General features: G+C 37.8%; 1 long non-coding RNA gene across 1 annotated transcript in view; it reads right to left on the minus strand.

Moving 5' to 3' along the window:
* Window positions 1-232: 232 nt before the first annotated feature.
* Window positions 233-27,386, minus strand: part of LOC132593755 (uncharacterized) — a 48,775-nt gene continuing 21,621 nt past the window's right edge. Inside the window, exons 2-5 of the long non-coding RNA XR_009559562.1 lie at window positions 6,780-6,858; window positions 6,469-6,607; window positions 3,288-3,326; window positions 233-2,643 (exon numbers count right to left, since the gene is read on the minus strand). This is a non-coding gene — a long non-coding RNA (uncharacterized lncRNA). The remainder of the gene's footprint in view (window positions 2,644-3,287; window positions 3,327-6,468; window positions 6,608-6,779; window positions 6,859-27,386) is intronic.

Here is a 27,386-nt window from a genome sequence, read left to right on the forward strand (position 1 = left end):
CTGTGGAAAATGCAAGTGGGTGTGATTCAAGCATAGCCTGTGAGTGTGTATGTGAGTGTGTGTATGTGCAATATGTGTGTAGTGGGAGTGGTGGGGAAGGAATAGGGGGTTGGAGGTTGAAATTGAAGCCAAAGAGCAGGTAAAATCCAAATCATAGAAGAGCTTGTTTATTAAGAGATTGAAATCTGTACTTTTTGACAACCAGTTTATTTATTCTAAGTTGCTTCCGACATCTGTTTTCCCCCACAGCATTCCCAGACATTTACGAAACATTTGTCACTACAGTGAATAGAATTCATTGTTACCATTTTAAAAAGGAGAAAACTGAGGCTTACAGCTGTTATACGAATACATCAAATTCCCACAGTAAGCAAGTAGTAGAGTTTGAACATTGTCCTAACTAGCCTTATTGAATCCAACCCAAAGAAACATTTCAGGGAGGAATTACTTGTTCAATATGTATGTGACATTCAATATGGAAACTGTTCATCCATTATTTCATTTATCTGATATTTATTGAATATCTATGATATACTAGGCACCGTGTTAGGAGCTTGGGGGGATAAATTAGTAAAACATGAAGACTGACCTTAAAGCAATTTGCCATTTGCAAATCCCAAACTTCACTGTTAGGACAGGTAAGCATTGATTAAACATAGGAGATGGTTTTCTAGATTGACTAAAAGAATCTCAAACTACTCTGGCTGAAACAATTTCTCTTAGATACCTCAATAAAACACTAAAGGAAAGAGATATGTTGGGCTAAAAATACAATATAATTTGAGAAGATTGGCCTCAAACATGCTTAAAGAGTTTTTTTTTAAATGGCAGACAGTTTAATATCCTGTTCAGATAAAATAACAGATTACTTACAAAATTACATACATAAATGAGTCAGAATGCTTGCTAAGCCTCATGTTTACTCATTTAGTGTGGTGGGATTTGAGAATGATGAAAAGAAACAGTATTTGTCTCAAAATGCAGTGTATTTTCCGGCTTGGCAAGTATTTACTGAATGCCTACCATGTGTCAGGCTGCTTCATAGGTATTTTCCATTCTGTTGTGTAACAGTAAGCAACTTAGTTCCCATGAGTCTCAGTTGCCCATCTGTAAAACAGAGATGCTAATAATACCTTCCTCACCACATTGTTATAAAGATCACATGAGATATCACGAGAAAGCACTTGGAACATGTAGCTTTTCAATAAATGTTTGTTCAGTCTGAATCATAGAATCTTCACTATTATTCTTAAAATAAGACTGGAAGACCTTTATCAAATCCTATGTGCTTCAAAGCTGAAAGCTCTTCCATAACTTTATTAAAAATACATATTGTCAGATATATGTAAGCTTTATTTTTGGCAGAAGAGCAAATATAATAAAGAAAATGATAACAAAGGTCTGAAAATAAATTATAGGCTGAATTATAACATTGTAGACAAATTATTCTTAGATGTATTTGAAAGGGCTGTATATTCCCCCAGGAACTTAAAAGAAGTGGCATATTTTTTCATATCTTTTCTCTATTATGCATTGCTTTAAGATCAGGGCTGCTTAAATGAAGCAGTCAGTCACATTCTCTACTTAGGGTAAGAAAGTATAAATATCATATAAACAAAGTAAAGCAATGGATTCATCCTGTAAGAAAAAAATTGATCAACTGAATCTCATAACCATGAAACAAATACACCAACATATTATGTGATTAAGTGTTGACAACGCTGTAGTTTATATAGATTAAACTGTACCTTTATTTATTTTAAATTTATGTCCCATCTATTTCTGAAAGAATGTAAGGCAGTGTATAGAATACAAATGGTTTAAAGTTTCAAGAGACACTGAAACATAACACTAACAAATCAATAAATTCCATCAAAAACCTAAATAACCTGTGCTTTCCAGTTTCTGGGGAAAGTGTGCTTGGTTTCTTGAGGAAAAAATAGACTCGACTTCCTCTTATCCATTCTCTTAGGAGTCTCTTAGGGAAGCTAGAGCTATTCTGGTTGCTCTTATACACTAAGTCATGTGGGCTGGGAAGGTGGAAGACTTCTATTCAGCTCACAACAATAATGTGCTAGTGAAACCCCACTGAGGTATATTGTTGCTACGGACTTGATACAATGAATAATAATATGTTAAGATTATAGATCTGGAATATATCTATTTTAAAAAGTAGATAAGAAGACATAATATTAAAAATATTAGTATATATTAAGAAAATAGCTCTAGAACTTTATACTTGACTAGAAGGAACTTTCTACCATAACTTCTATTATAGTAAATGATACTCCTAATGATGATTCTTTCCTTTTTTAAAATTTTTAATGTTTAAAATTTATTTATTTATTTATTTCCATTTTGGTGGGAATTATTTTACTGAAAAAAGCAGAATCGTATTTTTCATTCACTCACTCAGCCATTTCTACAACAAACCTTTATTGAACACTTAATATGTGTTGAGCAATGGACATGGGCTGAGGATGCAGTGATGAATACAGCATGGCCCCTGCCTCAGAGAGTTCTTGTCTTACTGGGGAATGAGAATGTCAACAGGCTTTACACCATAGCCTCATTGGTGCTATGGGAGCAGTGGAAGAGCACTTCACAGCAATGAGGCGTCAGGACGCTGAGTGAGAGGATAATCTGAAGAATAAATATATGGTGTGAAGTTAGTTTTCACCCAGAAGGGACACCTTGGACAGTCTTCCCAGTTCATGCAACAAATTCAACATACTGTGGTGGCAAAGAGTTAAGCTGGAGTCAGGTTTAAAGTTTTCACCCAAGTCACACTAAAGAGACAGCCTCACCCTGAAGTCAATGAGGAACCACTGGAGAATGTCAAACCTGTTCATCATTGAGTTTTAGAAACATTGTCCTGACTGAAGGTAGATAGTGTGGAAAATGTACTGGGGTTGGGAGAGTCAGGAAGAGGCCATCACAGAAATACATGGGAGAGGTAACAGAAACCTTAGTAATATAATGGCTATAGGGATGGACGTTTTAAGACTGGCTTCTACAAGCAGGGAAACAAGTCTAAGATTATTCATTAGGCACAAGCACACAAAGAAGTTTATGATCTTTCACAGAGATTCCCACATCCTGAGATTGCTCTCCTATCATTAACATCATTCCATCTAAACTCATCGAGTATCATCAAGCAATAAGATGGTTCCCATTTTGTCCTTTTCAGCTATTATCTCACTCCTTTGCTCTCTTGCCAACCTCCCCTCTTACAACTATGGTTCTGAAACAGAAAAGCTGGAAACATGAAAACAATTAGTACTTACCTCTTTTTGAATTCCCACAAGTCACTGAGAGGTGTGATGCTGTGAAAAAAATATGATAAGGAGTCACTATATCTTACATTTTTACTTAGGAAACATAGATCTAAATACTTGTGATTAAAAGTTAGAAAATTATAAAAAGATATATAGTGTTAGGAAAGATAGAGACCTTGCAGTTAATTTCAAAATAACTATGAGTTTATTGCATATATTTTTTCCGTTCTTAAATTTCTTATCAGAAATTGAGTGGAATAATAAAACAAAATGGACAAAATACTGAAAATTATTGAATCTGGGTGGTGTGTATATGAGAATTCAATATACTATTTTCTCTACTTTTGGGTATGTTTGAAGTTTTCCATAATATAAAGTTTTTTGAAAATGTTATGGCAATATTATGTGTGACGAATATCCCAAACTGGAAAATCATATAACAATTTTATTAAATTACTTTATCAATTTATTTAGCCTCTGAATTTGTGGGTCTGTTGAACTCATGGTAAGCTTACATTACATTGCTCTAATGTCTTGAGAAAATAGTGCCCCAAATACCTTCCCCTAGAAGATAATTTACAATAAGGATTCAGCCATTTAAAGATAGTGATAAAAATATTATCATTTTCTATCTGAGTAACTTAACCAAATGAAAAATAAATCTTTTGTGCATCAGATAGCCATTAACTTTTTGAAGAACACATTTTTACATTTATTTATGTCCCAACATGTTTCAAATTACTTGATGTGGCCTATGACATATACTAGAGTGATCTCTGATCCTAGAAAATGGGATATATTTCTCAAAATAAAATCATTGAACCTCAGAGAATAATTTTCACAAATAACTTAATATATAATCGTATTTCATGTTTTGTTTACTAATGCAATTTTCAAAGTGGTGATGATTTATTACTATTGCTTTTTAAGGTCAAAAAGGTTTATGAAAAAATTCAAAGCGAAAGTTGTCCTACTTAAAACTGAGAAGGAGAAGATGGTGTGAATTAATTGTTTCCTTTTTTGTCAGAAGACATTTTCAAACAAATTAAACTAAACAAGAATTATAGACCCGGCCCCAGACAGATGACTCTCTAGTGGTAAGGCTCCATATACAGTGGTAAAGAGAGAAATGGTAAGCCAGGTTCTCCTCGAAGCCTACAACATTCAGATAATCTGCAGTTATCCATTTTCCAAATCTGACCTCAAGAGAAAGGTAAACAGTGATGCAATATTGGGACAATATCCAAGCCATTTTAGAGGAAGATTCCCCACCCAGGTTGCAAATGAATCAAGTCTGAAGAGACTGTGTGAGTGTCTTGTCTGGAATTCAGAAAGCATTTTCTCATGGAAATAATCTTTCTTATCATGATTTGGACCGACCCCAGAAAAGTCCACAAATTTCTTTAAAATGTAATAGATTTGCAATATGTACTGATAAGGTTGGCAGCTGATACTATTGATAATGCCAGAGTTCTCTAACTCAATGACTTCCTCAAAGCCTAGGAGTTTCCCACAATGACTTTCGTGCTGCTCCCTCTCAAACCCCATTTCACACCACTCTCCCCTCACCCTCTGTGCTCCAGTCACACTGGTCTTCCTTGAGATTCTTGAAAAAGTCAAATTTGTTGTCATCTTAGGACATTGGCACTACCTGTTTTCTCACTTTGATGCTATCCTCTCTGATTTTAGCAAGGCTGGCTCCTTCTTGTCCTTCAGCCATTCAGAAAAATGGCCCTGGGTACAGTTGCCTAGTAGACTCAACTTAACTATTAGATCTTCTCTGACACACAGTGCAAAGTAGCCACCTAATTATTCTATTATGTTATCCTGTTTTAATCCTTTGCATAGCTCAAAAAAAAAATCTACCACCTTATACCTTCTTGTTAACTTCTTTGTACATTACATATGTGCCCTGCTAATATGTAAGCTCCGTAAGAGAGACCTTGCTCGTCAGTGCCTCCCATCACCTAGACTAATCACAATAGTAGAGCCTCAGTGCATGAGAAAGGGAATTCAATAAACTACAGAACTACTGTATGTAGTAATTGAGACCATAACTGCCGCCAGAATATTTATTCAGAGTCGTGTCTTAGGGAACCAGGAACATACCTTCTCCTGTTTCATCCCTGGTGGTGTCAAGGCATTGAAGTTGTCTTCCAACACTCTGGGGTGAGGGAAGTAGCTCTAGAGAGGTGCCACTGAATATAGGTGTGGAGGTGGATGGTGTGAGGATTAAGAATGGCCCTGAGACTGACTGAGTGGAGGTGATGGAAAGCTCTGCGGCAGAGTTTTCTCTCCTTATCAATTTCCCTCTGACTTTCTCTCCCTTTTCTCACCTCCATTCTCACTAAACAAGATCATGGCAAGGAAAGAAGCCAGCTAGCAGCATTAATTGGCCAGGTATGAATAAATATTTCCCCCTTTTCCTTTTCTCCTGCCTTTCCTCTCTTCTTCTCTCCCTCCCTTCCCTCTCTCCCCGTCTAATTTCTCCCATTCTTCACACCCTTCTCTTGCAAGCTTCAGTCAGTGCTGCTGGTGGTGAAGTTGGAAATGTGGACAGTGACAAGCACCATGTCCAGCGTGCAGTAAGTGCAAAAGGAATGCTTGCCAAGTAGGACAACGTCAACGGCTTTGCCTAAATCAAGACAGATTACTTCTTTGACTTGCTCTAGGCACTAACAGACATGTCACTCGGCTACTTAAAGGACTTTGATTAGTTGGGTATGATGTTTTTCCGTGATGCTGACAGGATTTATTAGAGACTCAATTTTAAGAGACTTAAAATGAAAAGGTTCAAATAGAAAACACTGTGAATTCTACTGTTTTAAAAGAATAACTTACACTAAATAGGCAATGACTACTCCTATTCCTGAGTTCCTAAATTTACTATTTTGGTTAGGTTAAGACATGTTTTTCCTTTCAGGAGAGGTACTGGAATTCCTTCACTAGATGCTTAGATACTGTTATGGTCTTTTCTAACAGTTATGAAAAGAAGGACAGTTCAATAATAAAGCTAGAGGTTTCTCTATCAGAAATGATTTGCCCCTTATGGACTTAGAGGCTGGACTTACTGACTTGTTTGAATGCATTCTCCAACATATCTATTTCTACTTTCCAGCACCAGCGAAGATGAGGAGTTGCTGATTTAGCAGGTCTCTTTGTCTCCATGCCCATGACAGGGATGTATTACCTGATTGTGCCAGAGAGAAGGCTCCAGCTCGCTTAGCTGCTTCTTTGCCCTTGGATTCTCAAAAAGTGACATCACCTAGAAGCAGCTGCCTCACGGGAAGCTGTTAAGGAGGTGGGAATCCTCATGCCTGCTGATTTTTCTGGAATGACAGACAGTCTAAGAGCCAGATGCAGTAAATTCTTGAAAGCAAAGTTTCTTAAAAACAGTGAAAAAATATTATAAAAAGCCACATTTACTTTGATCTAGAATTCAAGCAAACTTCAGTGTTTGAGTCTTTGGTAAAATCTCAGAAATGGGAATTTGGGACTCACCATAATTTTCAGGCTTCTTCTTCTATTTATAACTACCTTAGCGTATGCTTGGGTTTCACATTATGCCCCCATCCTTTTCCTGTGAATACAGTTGAACAACAACAACAACAACAACAAAAAGTTTAGGAACTGAAGTGATCACATACTGGTCTCCCTGACATCTATTCCTCTTCTGCCAGATGTAGCAGCCTGTGGTCTGGGTGGGATTTGCCCCTCTACCACGTCCCGTGGGGAGCCTTGATTGGTCTTAGACAGTCAGGGCGGTCCTGCCCCTCTGGCCACGGTGACTGGCTAAGGAACTCAGGCACAAGCCAATCAGGGCCTTTCTCTGGCCACAGGAATTGATTCTGCAAGTGGCTAGATTCAAACCAGTTAGATTAGAGTTTTTGTTGAAGAGGAATTTGCTTGCTTTTCAGAGAGAGTAACTCAAATAAATGATCTCTCCCAGGATATTTTGGTGCACCAGTGTGACATCTGGAGTGTATGAGCCATTTTGCCTCCTTGAGGGGGATCCATCAGAAGAAAAAACTAAATTCTAGAGGAAGACACAGCTGAAAAAAAAAATAAAAAGGAAAATGGAATGGAAATGTTGAAGGTATTGCACTGAGGACCCCAGTTCTATGAGTCAATCAACTGCCTGTTACTGTTTAAGCCTGTTTGGGAAGGGTTGGCAGTGACTCACAACAGAAAACACTCTAAATGGCATATGTATTAACTGTGATTATAATGCTTCTTATAATTTTCATTTGTCATTAACATTGATCAGAAAGAGTAGCACAAATGATTCATGCAAAGAAATTCTTTGGTTTAAAAGGTCAACTCTACTGTTGAGTAAAACCTAACAAGGGTTGTAATTTAATATTTGATGATTTTGATAACAGTAGAAAGATTTTACTTTGGTCCCTTTCGTAAGTATAGCTCAGGTTTCTTCTTAATGTAAAAATGTAGTTTATCTAATTTTGAAATCATTATACCAGGCAACCAGAGATATGGTTTAAAAAAATGACTGAAAATATGCTCACAGATCAACAATTCTAATACTAGCTTCTAACTTCCATTGTCCTTTCTTGAAACTATTTAGGAGATTTGTCTTGATGGAATTAAGTATCAATCTTCTCTGGAATAATTATGAATAATCAATAAGCCTATTAATTAAAGGGGTCTCTATTCATAGAAAAACAGTGGATAATCGTTGCTGTGGTACAAAAAGCATTAAAATACATGTTTCATAAATAAATAATCAAAAAGTTTAAAACATCTGTCCTTTCTCCTTTGTAGAAAATTAAAGTCAGATGAGGAAACTAAACTTAAATTCCCTATTTAGCTGAAATGTAGTCAATAATTGAAATCAATTGAAACTTTAATTTCGTTCTACTCTGTGACTGCATTTGTTTGCATCATTGCTCTTGGGGCGGAATGAAAAAGCTGACAAGTAGCTTTATAGAAATTGCTTAATAATTAATTCACTTTCTCAAAAGTAGCCAGAGCACACAGTGAGTGAGATAAATCCTAAGCATAACGAAACTGAATTAAATATGTCTGTTATAGGTAATCCTGACTGATCTCTTAGTTTGTTTCTTCTTTTCTCTGTAGAATTGGATTATTAGTCATAACAGGCAACTCTGACTTGCATTTGGGTTCTGTTATTGCATTTCTTTTTTATCTAATGAAAAGGGTCAAATGAAGTATAATTCATTCCCCTTCTCTGGCTTAGAGTTGCTGGCATATTACTCAGATGAGAAAAAATAGTTTCGAGGATTGATTAATGTCTCCAAAGATGTTGAAGAAACTCCATTGGTGCTTTGTGTTATTGTAGCTGTACTCATGAATGTGTTTTGGTTGTACTGATCTGTGTGCTTCATGCATTAAACTGTTCAAACTGACAATATTCATTATAGTTAAAAAAAATAGATTTAAAGGCCATTGTGTGTTGTGATAGAAGAAAGCAGAATACCAGAATCAGTATATTCATGTGATAATTTTATATTTTTGGCTAGACATTGCTTGGCTAGCAGAATAAGAATAATAAGAAGTTATATTTCAAATATCAGAATAATATATAGTTATGTTACTGTTTTTATTTTGGAGGTTTCAGTAAATATGCAGTGCCTAGAATAGTTCTGGTAATATAACAAACACTTGATAAATTCTTGCCAAATATATTAATTAGAATTACGTAGAACTACCATACGATCCAGCAATCCCACTCCTGGGCATATATCTGGAGAAAACCATAATTTCAAAAGGTACATGCACCCCAATGTTCATATGAGCACTGTTTACAATAGCCAAAACATGAAACAACCTAAATGTCTATCAACAGAGGAATGGATAAAGAAGATGTGGTATGTATATACAATGGAATACTACTCAGCCATAAAAAAGAACAAAATTATGCCATTTGCAGCAACATGGGTGGGTCTAGAGATTATCATACAAAGTGAAGTAAGTCAGACACAGAAAGACAAATATCATATGATATCACTTATGTGTGGAATCTAAAAGGATGACACAAATGAACTTATTTATGAAACAGAAATAGACTCACAGACATAGAAAACAAATTTATGGTTACCAAAGGAGAAATATGGAGAAGAGGGATAAATTAGGAGTTTGGGATTAACACATGCACACTACTGTATATAAGATGGATAATCAACAAAGGACCTACTGTATAGCACAGGGAAATCTACTCAATATTGTGTAATAACCTCTATAGGAAAAGAATTTGAAAAAGAATGGATATATGTATATGTATAACTGAGCCACTTTGCTGTACACCTGAAACTACCACAACACTATAAATCAATTATAATCCAATATAAAATAAATATTACATTAAGAAAAGGATCACATTAAATATACTGTATTTACTTACTTAATATACTTTATTTTTTAATTAATGTATTTATTAATTTATTTATTAATTTTGGGCTGTGTTGGGTCTTTGTTGCTGCACTTGGGCTTTCCTTTAGTTGCAGTGAGTAGGGGCTACTCTTTTTTTGTGGTGTGTGGACTTCTCACTGCTGTGGCTTCTGTTGTTGCAGAGCACAGGCTCTAGGCGCACAGGTTTCAGTTGTTGTGGTATGTGGGCTCAGTAGTTGTGGCTCACGGGCTCTAGAGTGCAGGCTCAGCAGTTGTGGCACACGGGCTTAGTTACTCCATGGCATGTGGGATCTTCCTGGACCAGGGCCCGAACCCATGTGCCCTGCATTGGCAGGTGGATTCTTAACCACTGCAACACCAGGGAAGTCCCAATATACTTTTTTACCAAGGATTTGAGTAGGTTTAAAAAATACACAAAATGAAAAGTAACTAAAGTAAATAAATGAGAGAATTAGGGCAAAGGAAAAATATGGACAGGAAAATAATAAATCTATGGTAAAATTGGCATACAGAAATGCATATGTTTTGTTGTGAAAGGTTGGCAATGATTTTCTCTGTGCTTCCTAGAGGCCAAATCAAAGAAGAAAACAGGATCAAATAAATGCAATTTGGTGTCCTTGAGATAAAACAAAAACAGTTATTTGGAAGAACTTTTTGACCAAGAGACCTGGGAATCATTTCTGATGTGTCTTCATTAATGCAACAACAATCATCAACATTGCCAGTTTTGCATATTTAAGTACAAATAATTAATAAAGGTCTAAAGCAATACAATTTAAGCATGTAGTTCTTTGATAAGAGAACTTTACTATGATGATAAAGAGCACTCACTTTGGGATCAGACACACTGATGTGAAGACTAGTGTGTTCATATTAATTATGAAGATAATTAATAGCTACAAATGACATGGCTATAAACACACAATTAGGTAAATGTCTTAGCACAGGGCATGGAACAAGTGCTCAAAGGATGGTTGTTTCTGAATTCATTTATTAGTTCTAACAGGTTTTTGTTTGATGACTTTAGGATTTTCTACATAAAATGTTATGCCATTTGCAGAGAACTGGCATAGTTCAGATGCCTAAGATACTGGGGGAAAGGGCACTTTCCTGCAGCTGATTTGGCTCTTGGAAGCTTGGAGAAGGTGTAGCCTTACTTATTATAAAATAATTAAGAATAAGAGGGGCTCAGTAACTTGAGTAAATGGGAAAGGTGCAGACGCAATTAATTTAGCTGAGCCCTCTCTCCATTTGGACTAATTTCACCTATGAACTTGGCCAACCTCACTTTGGTTGGTTGCAAGAATGTAAATATTCTATGATCTCTTATCTAGTTTGTCTCAATGCCTTGCTGAAAAATAGATACTTCAAAATTCAGTGACAAGACATATGTAATCTAGTATGTTGCCCTCCTTCAATACAATAAGTTTCTTTTTTGACCATCACTACTCAAACTTTCCTCACTGATTTACTGCCTTTCTAAATTTCTTATCTCCCTATAAAAAGTTAATCACTGCATCTCCCCACATCCTTCCTTCTGACCCTCTTCTTCTGGCAAGCCTCTTCAATTCAGCTGTTAAGATCAATAGTCCCCAGTTCAAAAATAGGCATATTATGAAAGATTATTTTAATGTTTGTTACTTGGAATCATAATGTACAGTCTAACAAAATTTATAAAAGTGGTGGTTGGTTTTCCAAACTAGCAAGGAAAAATTTACTTAATCTCTAATATAGGTGTGGTACTGTTCATTTATAATGAATGGGAGAATAAGGCAATGTTATTGCAGTATTAAACTAAAGGAATAACTAAGAGGAAAAAACTAATGACATAGAATAATAAATAATGATACATGCATTTAAAAAGAAATGAAATTGAGCTATTTGTAATGAGGTGGATAGACCTAGAGTCTGTCATACAGAGTGAAGTAAGTCAGAAAGAGAGAGACAAATACCGTATGCTAACACATATATATGGAATTTAAGGGAAAAAAATGTCATGAAGAGCCTAGGGGTAAGACAGGAATAAAGACACAGACCTACTAGAGAATGCACTTGAGGATATGGGGAGGGGGAAGGGTAAGCTGTGGCAAAGCGAGAGAGAGGCATGGACATATATACACTACCAAACGTAAGGTAGATAGCTAGCGGGAAGCAGCCGCATAGCACCAGGAGATCAGCTCGGTGCTTTGTGATCACCTGGAGGGGTGGGATAGGGAGGGTGGGAGGGAGGGAGATGCAAGAGGGATGAGATATGGGAACACATGTATATATATAACTGATTCATTTTGTTGTAAGGCAGAAACTAACACACCATTGTAAAGCAATTATACTCCAATAAAGATGTTAAAAAATTTTTTTTCATTAAAGGATCATCTTTTGTTGAGATCATAGTAAGGCTAACTTTTATTATTATGAATAATTTTTATCTAGAAATAAGTAGTTCTCTATTCTTGGATATAAATGCACCCAGGTCGCACTTGATACCATTCAGTCCCTCTTATCTTTTGGAGATCTGCATGGGTCTGGAAAAATAATAAGCCCTCCTCCATGATTGTGGATTTTTGATTTCTCTTTTTCCTTTCACTTTGTATTCCTGCACCCAAGTCTGCTCTCTCATTTCAACCTTATTCTGGTTTCCATGAAAAAGGAAAAGTAAAAAGACACTCTTGGCAAGCATCTTGTGGTGCTCATAGCTTTCCTGAAGATCTAGAGGCATCACTGGAGAGGGATGAATCACACACTCTCACCTCCCTGGCTCACTCTTCACAATCTGCTCCCTCTGCAGAGCTTTCTCTCTGGACACATGGATCCCCAGGAAGTGCCACAATTGATCAGGCAGAGCGGTACTGCCAGCACCTTAACTTCCCGGCCCTCTCGATTCTCTCTCCTCCTACCATCCAGCTCCTGCCAGGTGGTCCTCTCCCCACAGCTCTCTCTCTGGGATCTCATTGCTGCCTCAATTCCTTGCCCTTCAGGTCCAGGCATGGTAAGAGTCCCTTGCTCCTACTGGCTCTGGGGTGTTACACTACCCCATGGAGAGTCCACATCTCACCCATACTTTCTGAAGAGTCCCTTTATTAAACTCTCATCAAATTACGTAATTGGTCCATGACTGTTTCCAGTCATGACTCTGGCAGTAGTGAGATAATACTTACCAAGTTGCTCTTGTGTCTTAACTCAGAAATAGAGCAAATCACATCAGGCTAATGTGAAAAGACTTCTCTAGGTAATAAACCTATAACAAATAATTTTTCTTGGGCTATTGAGCTTGATCTTCTCAGTTCAGCAATTTAGCAATAAAAAGGAATGAAGTACTGATACTGAGGGAATGAAGTACAACGTGAATGAACCTTGAAAACATGATGCTAGGTGAAATATACCAGTCACAAAAGACCACATATTGTATGATTGCATTTATATGGAATGTCCAAAAGAGGCGAATCTATAGAGACTGAAAGTACGTAAGTGGTTGCTAGGGTCTTGGGGGATGGAGGAATGGGGAGTAATTGCTAATGAGTACAGGGTTTCTTCTTGGGCTGATAAAAATGTCCTGAAATTAGATAGTGTTGATGGTGGCACAATCATTTGAATATACTAAAAAACACTGAATTGTACACTTTCAAAGAGAGAATTTTATGGTACGTGAATTATTTATAAATAGAGCTGTTATATAAAACTTTGTCTCAGGAGAGTTAAAAAATCAATTTATTTCACTTCTGTCATAATACAGCAGGACAATTTTCAGTTCTCTTAAATTACATTCTAACATGGGCTGTGTAAAGATCAGTATTCATTTGTTTGATATTTTTTGTCCTTATGGACAGTCTATAAAGGGCTTGAATATAGAGGCGCTTATAAAGGAAGGATAAGTGGCCAAAATTTCTTTATTCCAGTTTTCAGTCAACATTACCCACATGTCCAGGCAATTGTTGGAATAAAACTTGGGACCTCTGGAGAAGATCTTTAACCTTTGTTTCCTAGTTTGTGCACATCTTTGTTTCCTTCTTTGTGCACATCTCTCTGAGCCCATGACTCTAAGGTCTTCTTCTGGGGAAAACCACCATTTTAAACTGTGATAGGAGTTTCAGATTCCAACTTTAATCCTGACTTGAGTAGATGAATGTAAGCAAGAGTTATACACAATCTCACACCAGGGACAGAGCAGGCAATTCTTTTGTAGCAAAGTTTCTGAAAATAAGGTGAAAGAAAACCCATTGAGTCCAAAATGTTGGTTTCAGTAGGAACAAAGCAAGTACTAACCTGACCCAGAGGGAGACTCAGTTTTAACAAAAGTGGAAACAGTCTCGGGACAGAACCCATCTGAGTTACTTGCAATTAATTGACTTTAAAAGTCATGAAAATTAAAGCCCATCCAATGGCCTTTAAAAATTCGAGTCAGTGACTTTGAAAGTGCTCTCTATATTTTAATGGCACAGGTAATCTGGTGCTCAGATTGGAGGGGTCTCTCGGGGCGATTTTTTCATCCTTTGAGAAAGAACTGAAAATTAACAAACTGATTTCATTTGGGGTACAAACCTGTGCACAGCTCTTGCAATATTCATTGAAAGGTATTTAGCACAGAAGGAGGACCTACATACTAGCTCATAAAAAGAAAGCAAAAGCAATTACACTCCCTTCCTCTGCATCACTGTAATATTTAGTAGAACTGTAAGAAAACACAAGGCCAAACAGCAGCACGTTGCCTCAGTTAGTTTACAAGATCTTTTAACCAGAGCTTTTGGGGGGTAAGAGGGCAATTTTGAATCAAGAAGACTTTGTTACTACCTGTTAAAAATTTACAGTATATTTTGATCCCTTTTAGCCACGTCTAAGACTCTTAGGTGACTTCCATGTCATGAGGGATTTGTGAAGCAAAGGCAAATATGTTAATGGACAAAGGATTTGGAGTCAAAGGTAATAGTGACCAAAAAAAGTACAGGAGAGTTTTTAGGTGAGAATAGAACAGAAAATGAAAGCTATTATTTCCCAAATAGTGACAAATCCCAGGGGAACCAGAAGGGGCTCTGGATTGGGGCCATTATAGACAGTCTGCCACTTTGCTTTTAATCAGGATTAAAATGCAAACTAAGCTTTGTTTAGCATTTTATTAAACCCCTTAGAGAATTATTCCTTACATTGTTCTCGATACTCAAAAAGTCAAATAATGCTTTATTTTTTAAAGAAAATTTAAAAATGGAGGCTTTATTCCATGTAACACTAAAATACATTTCTATTTTAAAATGTCAGGTAATAAATAAAGTCTGACCTTGGGATACTTTTCAGGAAGTCTGCTTAAAATGTCATCTTAACAAATATTTGAATGATAATTTTCCTTTTAAAGAAGAAACTGGTACTCAGTTGATCCTTGGTATTATGAAGAGGCGAGTGTATGCATCAATAAATCTTGATACATTCATTGGAAACATTGATCTTTGGGTTTAGGTGAAACTTTACATTTTGAGTGTGTTTTAAGTGATACAGAGCTTGATCGTGATTTGCAAACTATAGGTCTCAGATTTTGTGTTTCTTTGGAGGATAGAAATGTTTAATGAGTTTTGAGTTGATTTTGGAGGATTTAAAAGTTTTTGAGTGCATTAGGGCACAAATACCATAAGAAGAAAACCATTAGCTTTAGGTTCTGGGTGTTTTGTTTTGGCCACAAGCTTTTCAATTTAAAAATTATTTTATCTCTTGCAGGCCAACAGACAGCCACATGCAGGATTCTGGAACACTGGAACTTCTTACATGACTATGATCTTTTCTTTGCCTGTAACAATCACATAAGTTTGAAACAATCTCTTAACCATTGGGGTACTTATCAACTTTCTCCCTTGGAAAAGCTGGAACAGCCCTGAGATCCTGCATTATTTTTGTGTGATCACATTCCAGTGGGAAACAGCCACTTAGCCAAATTTACATCAGAACTTCCTATGATAGCTACTGGAAATTAAGCACAGACAAAAATGTTACTCTCTATTGCATTTTGGGGGCTCTTATAGCCTATAAAAAATAGATATATTTTGACTCTTTCTTTCCACATTTTTCCCCTATGATGAAAAATATTTTGAGCAAATAATGAAGGGTTGGCATTTGATCATTCCTAAGAACCCACTAAATAAAAGAAATTGTACCATGCTGTATTAGTCTCCTAGGGCTGCCGTAGCAAAGTACCACTAAATGGGTGGCTTAAAACAACAGAAATTTGTTGTCTCGCAGTTATGGAGTCTGGAAGTCTGAAATCAAGGCATCAGCACGGCCATGCTCCTTCTGACACCCAGAAGGAAGAATCCTTCTTTGCTTCTTCCTAGCTTCTGGAGGTTTCCCAGGAATCTGTAGTGTTCCTTGGTTTGTAGATATATCACTCAGACCCTCTGTATTCACGTGACATTCTCCCTGTGTGTCTTTGCATCATCCTTCCTGTGTATCTATTTCTCTGTCCAAATTTCCCCTTTTTATTCTGACACCAGTCATATTTGATCAGGACCCACCCTAATGACCTCATTTAAACTTGATTACCTGTGTAAAGATCCTATTTCCAGATAAGGCCATATTGTGAGGTTAAGATTTCAACATATCTTTTTTTGGGGGGGGGGGACAATTCAACCCATAACACATGTCATCTATACAAATTTCTGAATAATCATGGAATACAAGGTACTATGCTCAGATTTAAGAAATATAATCTTTGGTTTACAGCATCAAATGTTCTGTTACATGTGGAAGCAAGATGTAGGTCTTGAAAAGGAAGAGGATGGGTGGTTTCAGAGCTGCCCCAGTAAATACCTGGTGCCCTCTGGTTGATGACATCAGTAATGGTCCACCAGTCAGCTCTCCATCCCACCAGAGAGTTAAGTAATTGACCTCAGTTTAGAACTCGCAATTGGAGTCAAGATTCAGACCCAGGCAGCCAATCTCAGAACCTTCATGCTTGATCACTCCAGAGACCCAGCTTTTCATTTCACAACTTAAGAAACTAAAGCTCAAAGAAAAAGCCTTTGGGGAACGGTTGCCAAGGCATCTGAGGAGTGCTGGTCTTTATTTTCAGGCTTTAGGTAGCTCTTTGTTCACCTCAGGATTTCTGATCAGTAAGTAGAAGTAAACGGCAGCTATGAATGTATTCCTCCATTCTGTACTTTTCTGTTCTGCTCCCTGATAACACAATGAACTGATTTCAGTAACTATCTCACACACACATCCCCACACACTCACATACATACACTCATATACACACTCACTTTCACCCCCACACTCACACATACTTACACACACACATACTTACATGCACACACACACACACACACACACACATGACTTTCCTTCTCCAAAGCCTTTGCTCAAAATGTCTCCATCGTCTAGAATGTGCCTCATCAAATCCCATCCCACTGCTCTTTCTCACCTCAATCCAATTCCTCACACACATCTTACTAGAATGAACTACGGGGTAACCTCCCCCTGAATCTCTACTTTGCCCTGTAACCGTCTGCCCAGCCCCAGGCTGGGAGAGATGCACCTCTTCTGTGGGCCTCCGCTCCCCAGTACCCTTCACAGGCACCGTTACTGGATCTATCAGTCTGCTTTTATAAATCACTTCTTGATCAGCTTCTTGAGGGTAGACAGTAGATACTTAATCATTCCTAGTGCTTAACAGAGTACTTGGCACACAGCTCCCCTTAGAAAGTATGTACTGAATAAATGAATGAGTGAATAAATTAAGGAATGAAAATGGAAAATGGGGTGAAGCTGGAAACTGACCGCAGTCACTAAGCCACCTCATCCCATCTAGATTTTATTAAATGGGTCAGAAGTGCTTCATCATATATTTTAAGAATAATTCTCAATCTACTCAGCCAAGAGACCTCATGGATGAGCAGAGTCAGAGGAACTGGAGCAGGTGTGGGGAGCAGTAGCTGTCAGGAGAGAAGCCGCCTGGTCAGAGACTACAAATGTTCCCCTCTTTGGTGACAGCATCCCGAGTCAGGTTGAGGTAGGAGATAGATGGGACCCTGGGCCAGACAGCTGGTATTTGTCAAGTGAAGCAATATTGAAGATTTGTTTTCCCTCAGACACTCCAAGACGAAGCAAATGGCAGAAGCTGAGCTCTGCTGAAGTAAAGAGATAAGACGACCACTCCTGAAGTCAAGGAAAACTTCCCTGTCTGCACATGTACAGGAAGGCTTGGGGGTCAAAACAGGAGGGGGCACCACCCCATAATAAGTGTGGACATGAACCCACAGGCCTCTGCGATGGAATCCATCTTAGCAAAAGGTTGCACACACATGCTGGGAAGGGTCCTAGGACTGGTCAGGTGTGAAAAAAGAAACAAGGTAATTGGCCAAATGTAAACAAAGACCTGGAAGGACTGTCTTACATAAGTGAATTAAATCAGGGGTCCCCAACCCCTGGACCACAGACCGGTAGTGGTCTGTGGCTGGTTAGGAACCAGGCCACACAGCAGGAGGTGAGTGGCAGGTGAGTGAGCGAAGCTTTATCTGTATTTACAGCCACTCCCCATCATTCCCATTACTGCCTGAGCTCCGCCTCCTTTCAGATCAGCAGCAGCATTAGATTCTCATAGAAGCGCGAACCCTACTGTGAACTGCACATGTGAGGGATCTAGGTTGCACACTCCTTATGAGAATCTAATGCCTGATGATCTGAGTTGGAGCTGAGGCAGTGATGCTAGCACTGGGGAGTGGCTGCAAATACAGATTATCATTAGCAGAGAGGTTTGACTGCACAGAGACCATAAAAAATCAACTGCTTGCAGACTCATATCAAAACCCTATCAGTGGGTGTCAAGTGAAAACAAGCTCAGGGCTCCCACTGATTCTGCATTATGGTGAGTTGTATAATAATTTAATTGTATATTATAATGTAATAATAATAGAAATAAAGTACACAATAGATGTAATCCGCTTGATCATCCCGAAACCATCCCCACCCCACCACCTCCGGTCCTTGGAAAAGTTGTCTTCCATGAAACCAGTCCCTGGTGCCAAAAAGGTTGGGGACTGATGATTTAAATCACCTCTTTACTGCGTTCCTCATTCAGGACGTTGGCACTCCTCTCCGGGTGTTTATTTCTGCCTTGTTTCTGACTTAAATAAATAGTTTCTCTGTGTTCTCTCCCATACTTTGTGCCATGTCTCTAATAATATACTTTGTACCTGTTTTTGCCTCCTTGAAATACATTTTGTGATCAAATGGGGCAAGAGCCAGGGAACTTTGCTTGTAGCCTCTAGCGCCTGGTGGACTAGTGGCTGAATTCAATTCCTGAGCACAGAAATAACATCCTGCTTCAAGACTGCTGTCCCTCTGAGAACAAGGTGGGAGGGCACCTAACCCAAAATGAAGGGTCACAAGCAACTAGGTCCACCTGGAGGGCTACCCAGCAGTTTTCTGTGTCTTATGGGGAAAATTTCATCTCCATGTGTATTAAAAAGCAATCAAATGAGAGAAAAAAATTATGTAGTGACGTTTGAAGCTGTGAAGTAGAATGTTCTGAACTGTGGGAAGAAAACTCTCGTATAACCTTCAAACCAGCCTCCTCTCCAGTGCTTGGCAAAGTGTTAAAAGACACTTTTTCTTTTCCAAGGACTTTTGCAAGTGGATTGATGTTTGACTAAATCAGACTCTGGACTGTACTGCCAATTTTCACTGCCTACTCCTTGTGGGGGCTGTGGAGTAATTCTAAAAAAGACTGTCTATTGAAAAGTAAGGTTACAAAAAATATAAAAATTGATAATGCATTAGAAAAAACCCTAGTTTAATATATTTCTCACCACAGAAGAGAAAAATGGCCCCCTGTTCATCTAGCGAAGGGAAAACAGCTCTGAACATGGACTCAGAAATCTGGACATGAATCTGAGCTCTGCCTGTACTGGCCAGGACCTTGAATAAGTTATCATGAATGTCAGTTTCCTAATCAACAAAATGGTGAAATAATGCCTACCTCACAGGATTATTATGAAGAGAAAATAATTAATGTAAGAAAAAAATAAGCTAGTGTCTGAAACAGAGTAGTATCTACATTATTTAGTGGAAATGAATAATTTACCTGCTTTAATTGCTTAAAAAACTAGTGCTTACCAAAACATTTCTCTTTTTTTGTCGATAACCTCAACCACAGTTTTAGTCACCAATAAAATTAAATACTAGGTTCCTAATATGTTTCTAATCTGGTATTTTTTAAAAATCTCCAATATTATTAATCCCCAGCAGAAAGGGCTAAAGTTGGTGGGAAATCCATGAACAGAAGAGCAACGACATCAATAAAGCCCAGGACAGAGTCAGTAGTAGGGTGATCGCGCACCTGTGGCCTGATTTTCCCTGGCATTACTCGAAAAATAGGGGAGGGACTGGAGCATAATGCAGCTAAGTGGTGTCCAACTCTCTTAAATCAGTGACGTTCAGATTAAAAAGAAAAAAAGCAACACAACAAAACACCAAGTGCAAATTCCTTGGTGCTTCCCCTTCAGTTCTGAAGAATCAGAGTCTCTGGGAGTAAGGCCAGGGTATACAGGATTTTAAAGAGCTCGTAGGTAATTCAGCCACTTTGAGGAGCCACTGTCAGAGGTAATACTTTGAGATTTATAGGTAGCTTTTTCTGACATCATTAATCATGATTCCAAAGCACAAGGTGTAGCAGAGGATAATATTTGTCAAATATGTAAAATTCTACTTAGCAGTAAATTGTGAAGAATACTCATCTGTTATGTAAGATGTCATTCTTTTCTTTCATGTATTAACGTGATCTTCTTTTGAATCTGCATAGACCTTCAGTAATTGTTTAAAAATTTTTTTTTATGTTGGTGTATTGCCTTCCTCATTCAAGAAATACATCTGTGAGTTGGATTCCTCATTAAATTGTTTCCAAACACCAGGCACTGTTGAAGCTCTCCTCTTCTAACATTTAGTCTGTACAACAACCTGTGAAGCAGGTACTATTGCTATTCCTGAGCTACCAAGAGCTTAATTATTTGCCTACAATCACACAGCAAGTATCAGCGCCAAGATTTGAATCAAGGTAGTCTTGTTTTTAACGTTCTTCACTATCATTACCTTAGAGGGATTAACTGCACCATGGTTAAGCATAAGCCTTGGAACCAGGCTACCTCTATTATCGTTCCATACATACAGTGTAATAGCTAAGGACATATGAATACATTATGCCTCAATTTCCTCCACTCTAAAATGGGGTTAACTCATAAAGTTGTTACGAGAATGAAATGTGTTAGCACGTGTAGATTGTGAGGCACCTAGTGAGCACTCAGTACACATTGACATCCAGTCATTATTGAATGGCATCTAAACTGAGACCTGGAGATTGTCAAAGGATGAGCCCTGTGAATAGAAGGGATCATCTAGGTCAGTTCAATCTGATAACATCTTGCTTTATTAATACCCTTTTGAAATGCTAAGAGCCTTCCTCACTAGAAACACACCTGTAATCCAAATCTAGAAAAAAATAAATTACTAGTCTGCAGGCAAAGCTAAAATATACTCATCTGCTATTGATTTGTCAATTGACAAAGTGAAATAAATAAGAATGAAAAACAATTTAAGTTTTCATATAGATTTTCCTTTTATTTATTTCACTAACCTTGCATTTTTCTTCTCTGAGAATATTAGTGTAAGACCTTTGCTATATTTATTGATTTAGAGAAACAGAACATATTTGTAGACCAAAAATCTCAAGAACAGCCTCAAGTATACTCTTGCAATGTATTTTTCCCTACCACCTCTTTTCCCCCCAAGGTCTATCTATTCCATAATTATATCTAGTTCAAAGTTTAAATCACAAACTGACTGAAAGAATTATCTAGATTTTTAATATTTATTTGAGAAATGGCCTGGTCTGCATTTTCATTGTTGTTTTTTACAGTCATTTGTTGGAGATTTTTAAAAGTCAGTTTCCACTGTGATTGAGAGGGCAAACACTGTTCTAATCACCTAGGCTGACCTGGATTAAAAAAGAAGTGAAAACTGAACTTGTTGATGACAACATCATGGTATTACTTAGCTCTTACTGACATCTAATAATGTAGCAGGCTTTATATATCAAGTAGAATTAGGTAGAGCACTTGTCTGGTGGATTTATTTCACCTGGACTGACAGATTGGCAAACTAAAACCTGAGAAGTAGACAATTAATGATATTCACAGATGAGATCTGTCAAGTAACAGAAGTTCTGTAAATCTGAACTCTGTCATCTCTAATCTCACGCAAGGTGCGCCCCCGGCAAAATGAAGTTAGGGGAGATTATATCCTTGGTGTCCCTTCTTCCCTTCTGGCCGCCTTACTCCTCTGCCTCTCAGTTAAAGTGGATAGAGTTTGTTCCAAACAATCCCTGTTTAAATTATCAGTGATGACTACTGCAAAATTTATTGGTGGTGATGGGTGGGGGAGACAGATATGTTAACCTACTGAGAGGACTTATTAGAAAACCAGACTTCTTCAAGACTCCCAGCAACATACTGTAAAAATTGCAGTTTCATTGGTGATCAAACTTGATAATCTTGAGCAGCAATCCTTGTCCCCCCTTCCCACCCAAATTCTTCCTCCAACTTCCTTAGCTGGCTCATAGTCTGTTTCTGGAATTAGTTTTACTCAGGAAATAGGATACTGTCTTGAGAAAAAGTGGCTCATGAGATTATCTCAAAGATAAACATTTTGAAAAGAGAGCATAGAGTTATTTGACACAAAAATGTGAATAGTTTGTTCAACAAATATTTATTGTGCAAATACTACAGAACAAAAAAAAAGCCCCTGTCTTCAAGAAACTCACATTCTAATAATACGATAAAGGTTGTTCTAAGCAAAGGGTTGGGTGGGACAGCTCTTTGTAGAAAAGCGCAAAGAATCATTTGAATTTTTACTTCTAGGCATCTTTCCTAGAGAAATAGACCTGTATATAAGTAAGCACATATAAATTGTCATTGCAGCATAATTTTTACAGTGAAAAATTTGAAACATTTAAAAATATCCATTGATGAGGAATCGTTATATAGTTTGTATGATTGTTATGAGTCAAAACCTCAGGTATGAAAACAAAATTGGTAATGTTCTTTAGTTTTCTGTAACTGAAGATAAAAATGTTAAGTTCCCATTTAGTCTGATGGCAGAAAACTTACTCTGATCACTTCAGACAAACTTGGTCAATTCAGGACTTTCTTCCTCTTTCCTTCTCCCTGGAATGCCTGGTAAATCCCAGGTACTAAGAGAGCTTCAGACTTGGGGTTAGGGAACCATTGCTTGGTGTCGGCCACACTGGCATCTGCTGAAGGGTGTGATACCATTTTCAAGGCATAGACATCTGCTATACCTTCTTCTGGGAATTCACTCCCTTCTCACCACACCCACCAGCCCACTCCCAGCCTTCCCTAGATGGCTGCCACCCTATCTGCTTCCGGTTCAAGGATGGCATGGCTTTCCTGTGGAGAAAGCCATTCCCGCTTCACAACCAAAATGTCCCTTCATACTATGCAGGCTCTCTTGTACCCATGCTCTCTCTCTTAGCGTATTTTCCCATCTTCTGGGGGGTATGGGAAAATCCAGCTCTTCTCCCTCCTGGCTATGGGCAGCAAGAGGTCTGACAGGGCTGCCTCAGGGCCCCTCCCTTCTTAGAACTACACTTGTCATTTTTAGCCAACTGCTACTGCATTTGCTGTGATAGTGAAGAGAGCTGTGAGGGGCCTACTGCCTGTCAGGGTCCCAGACAGGAAGCAGGGAATGAGTTCCCTCTACACTCAGATAACACAAAACTTATCTGAGGGTCTGCAGTTCTATTGTTCTTCCCTGAGGCAGACTGTATTTTCAAAAGATAGCCATAGGCATATCTCCCAATTCACATGCTTTTCTTACAATGAGACTTTGACATTCCTCTCACCACGAGGTCGGTGGGTCTATGTCCTCTTCCCTTGAACCTAGGCAGGACTTCATGACTGCCTCAACCGGTCGTGTGTGGTACAAATGACGCTATGCGACTTCCAAGCAAGGTCGTAAAAAAGTCACGCACTCTGCCTCCTTCTCTTGGGACACTTGGCTTTGGAGTTCTGAGCTGGCATGTAAGGAGTCTGGCTGAACTGAAGTCACTCTGCTCTGAGGAAGCCCAGACTAGCACGTGTGTAATAGAGACCACACGGGTGGCCCTGAGACTTGGTGAAGAGGAACCGATGCCCGGCCAGCCCCAGCTGCCACCACTGCTGTTCTGCTCAAGCCACTGTCTGGCTGCTGCTGAATGGGAGGACCCTGAGCCAAGACTGGCCAGCCAAACCTCTCTTGAATTTCTGACTTGCAGAAAATTTGAGAAGTAATAAGAGAATTGATTCTGTTTTAAGCCACTAAGGTTTTGTGGTAATTTGTTATGAGGTAGTAGATCATTGGGACCTCCCTCCCTCTATTAATTTAATGGTACCTGGTCAAAATGTTCTATCCCCAAAGACCCAAGTGGACACCTGACCTTCCAATCCCTTCCATCCCCAGGACCAGCAACATTAACTGATGTGCCTGTGTGGGTGGGGATGGAGGAGACATAGTTATTCTGCCTCTTCAGCTATTCTCTTTCCAAGCTATTGTTTATGGATTTTTATTTTTTCAGCTCTGCCTGAATTTTAATTTTGAGTGTCAAAACTAAGCACAAAAACAAAAACAAAAACAACCTTTTGTCAAAAGAAAAAATGACTTTCAAGACTATTTTTGGCCATGATTCTCCAAAGCTTACTTAGAAGCTTAAAAGTTAAGAAATGAACTAACTGGGTCATTTGGGTGTGTTAGCACTCTGAAGCAATGAATGCTGCTAACTAAACAGAAGAAAGGGTCAGGGGATAAATGTCTATGGAGGAAATAAACTTTATGACCATCTTAATGCTTGATCTTATTGCTGTTTTAAAAAATAAACTATGGTGAGTCCATACTATAAACTAGTAGGCATCAGGTAAAAATAGTGAGGTAAACCTATGTGGATCCTGGAAATATTGTTAAGTAAGAAAGCAAGCTGCAGAAAAATAAATATGGTACCATACCGTTTAAGTAAAAACATTTTTTTAAACAAAACAACGAAACAAATACATATATGTATTTATTCATGAATGCCTATATAAACTCTAAAGCAATCAGGGGAGAGCACAGGTTTATGGAAAAGTCAGGAGCTTTATTTTGTATGATTTGAATTCTTTATTTTCTAGAGTAAATATTAATTTGGTAATCAAAATTTTAAAAAATTATATTAAATTTAAGAATGAAATGCCTTAAGAGAACTGAGCTATCAATCTGCCATCAGTATTAATAAATGTACTCTCACATCCACAAACATTAGGATATAGTTTATGGAAAAATATAACAAAGATTAAAGTTCAAATTAGTTTTTGAAATAATATAAAAATCTTATATACCTAAATTTTAAGTTTGTAAGTTATAAGAAAAACGTTATGACATGTTTGCCAAAATGTCATGTCTTTTAGATATTGTTACAAATTGTAAATATCATTTCGTTGCATAGCCAGAATAATCATTTTTCTCCTGACACTAATTAACCCTGGAATTCTTGAAATTATTGTAATAGCTCATAAAACTACCCACATCATTTGTTCATTAATTAAATCAATATATATTTAATGAGGGGCTACTATGTGCCAGGAAAAGAAGTTGGACAGAATTTAGAAAAGAGATGATCCCTGCCGCTGTGGAATTTACAGTCTAGTGGAAGAGAAAATAATTTATAATCACACAAATAAACATATAATTACAAATTAATTGAGTTCTCTAGAGAAGTGGTTTATGATCTCAATCAGGGGTAGTTTTGCCCCCAAGAAGACATTTGGTAATGCCTGGAGACATTGTTGTCACAAATGACTAGGGTGCTATTGGTATCTAGTGGTAGAGGCCAGAGGTGTTGCTCAGCATCCTACAATATATAGGACAGCCCCCTTCCCCACACAAAGAAACACCCAGCCCAAACTGTCAGTAATGCCAAGGTTGAGGAACCCTACTATAAAGGAAAAATATAGAGTATTTAGAAGCATATAGTGATAAGGGGGTTGGGAATTTAGGTAAGGCCTCTGCTATCCAGTACGGAAGTTCACAGAAAGGTAACTTACCAAAGACAAAGGGCATACTTGTTCTGTCCTGATTTCTTTGCTTGCCAACATACACAGAAGTGTAGACTTCAAATAGAGAAGGTTCTTCGTTTCCTTCTCTAATGAGAGAGTCAAAAAATGAGAGGATATTTGGAGAGCCCCAGCTTGAGGAATGAAGGCAGAAGATGGAACAAGACCATCTCAGTAATGTAATCAGCCTTGTAGGGTAAGAATCATGATTATCAGAAATTTGACTTTGTTTCTTATTTATTTCTCTTGCCCCTAATTTTCTCAAGATTAAAAGTAAAACAAAACAAAGCAAAACAAGCAAATCGCCCCCCTCCCCAAACCCTGACAAACCAAAAGGGCCTACATGGTTGACGTTGAAAGCAGCATGGCACAGGGGAGCCAGGTAGGCTGAGTTCCAGTCTGCAGCCAGTGCTGGGGAAGAGCACGACATTAAAGAGCTGCAGCTCTACAAGTGCAATGACAGCTGACAAATGCCAGGAGTTTCTGGAAAAGGAGAAAGGCCTGGGAATTGATGCAGGATTAACTACCTACAGATCTACCTAGGATTTGCCGGTGGTAAGCAGTGAGCCTGATTAAATTATCAGCTCTGCCTTTCAGCCTTGTCTCTTTCTAGCTGGTTTGGTGAGGTTACAGTGGTTAATGATTAATGAGTTCACCAACCCCTCATGTAAGACGTTTCTGGTACATTTCTGGAATTTTCCATCTGTACAGGAGGAGAAATGTGGAGGAGTAGAGCCAGAAGAATATTCCTAACAGGAGAATATGGTATAAATCTACCCAGAAACTAGGAGGTCATCATCAATCCAGACATGAAATGACAAGTGATATCTTTGTCCCTATATAGTCAAAAGTAAGGTCAGTGGAATTTTGTAATTCATGCCACATTCCTGTCTGAAAGTTATCCTGGAAAAAGGAAAATGTTGTCTTTTCCCCCTTTCTTTGTACATGTAGTTCAGCATCTCCTGGACTCTCTCTAAACCTAAGGTATTAATATCCCTGGAAAGAAGCTAACTTAGGGTAAAATCAAATGGTTGATTCTTTTTCATTGTGATGGAAAATTCTCTACATGCATGAGCTATGTTGTAACAATTTTTCATAAAAAACATCTTTGGCCACATTTGAGTTAAAAATCGTTACCAAAGTGTTGTCTTTTTAATTTGACCTTTAAAAAATGATGTATAGTGTAAGATTGTTTCTTACTACAAAAATAACATGAAAGAACTATAGAAAATTCCAAAAAACACAAAGAAGAAAATAAAAACTTTTAATTTCATCCCAAGGCAATAACTATTGTTAACATTTTAATTATATCTTACCTTTATCTTTAGTTTATGGATATATTAATGTACATTTTAGAATGAGGTGAAATAGATATAAAGACTTCATGGTCCAAAAATATATGAAGGATTTCATTTTTGAAAGTTACAGTTTATGCTGGCATATTCTTGTGCCCTATGTAAATAAGCAAAGTAGCTTAAGAATTGACATAGAATAAAGAGTAGTGAAAATATCAGTCATATGATTTCCAATGTTCTAAAATATGGCTAAAATCATTTCCTGTATGATTAATTTTGGGTCCAGAGTTTTTAATATTTAACGTATCTATAAATGGACT

The sequence above is a fragment of the Globicephala melas genome, chromosome 17 (assembly GCF_963455315.2).
Source record: "Globicephala melas chromosome 17, mGloMel1.2, whole genome shotgun sequence".
NCBI lineage: Eukaryota > Metazoa > Chordata > Mammalia > Artiodactyla > Delphinidae > Globicephala > Globicephala melas.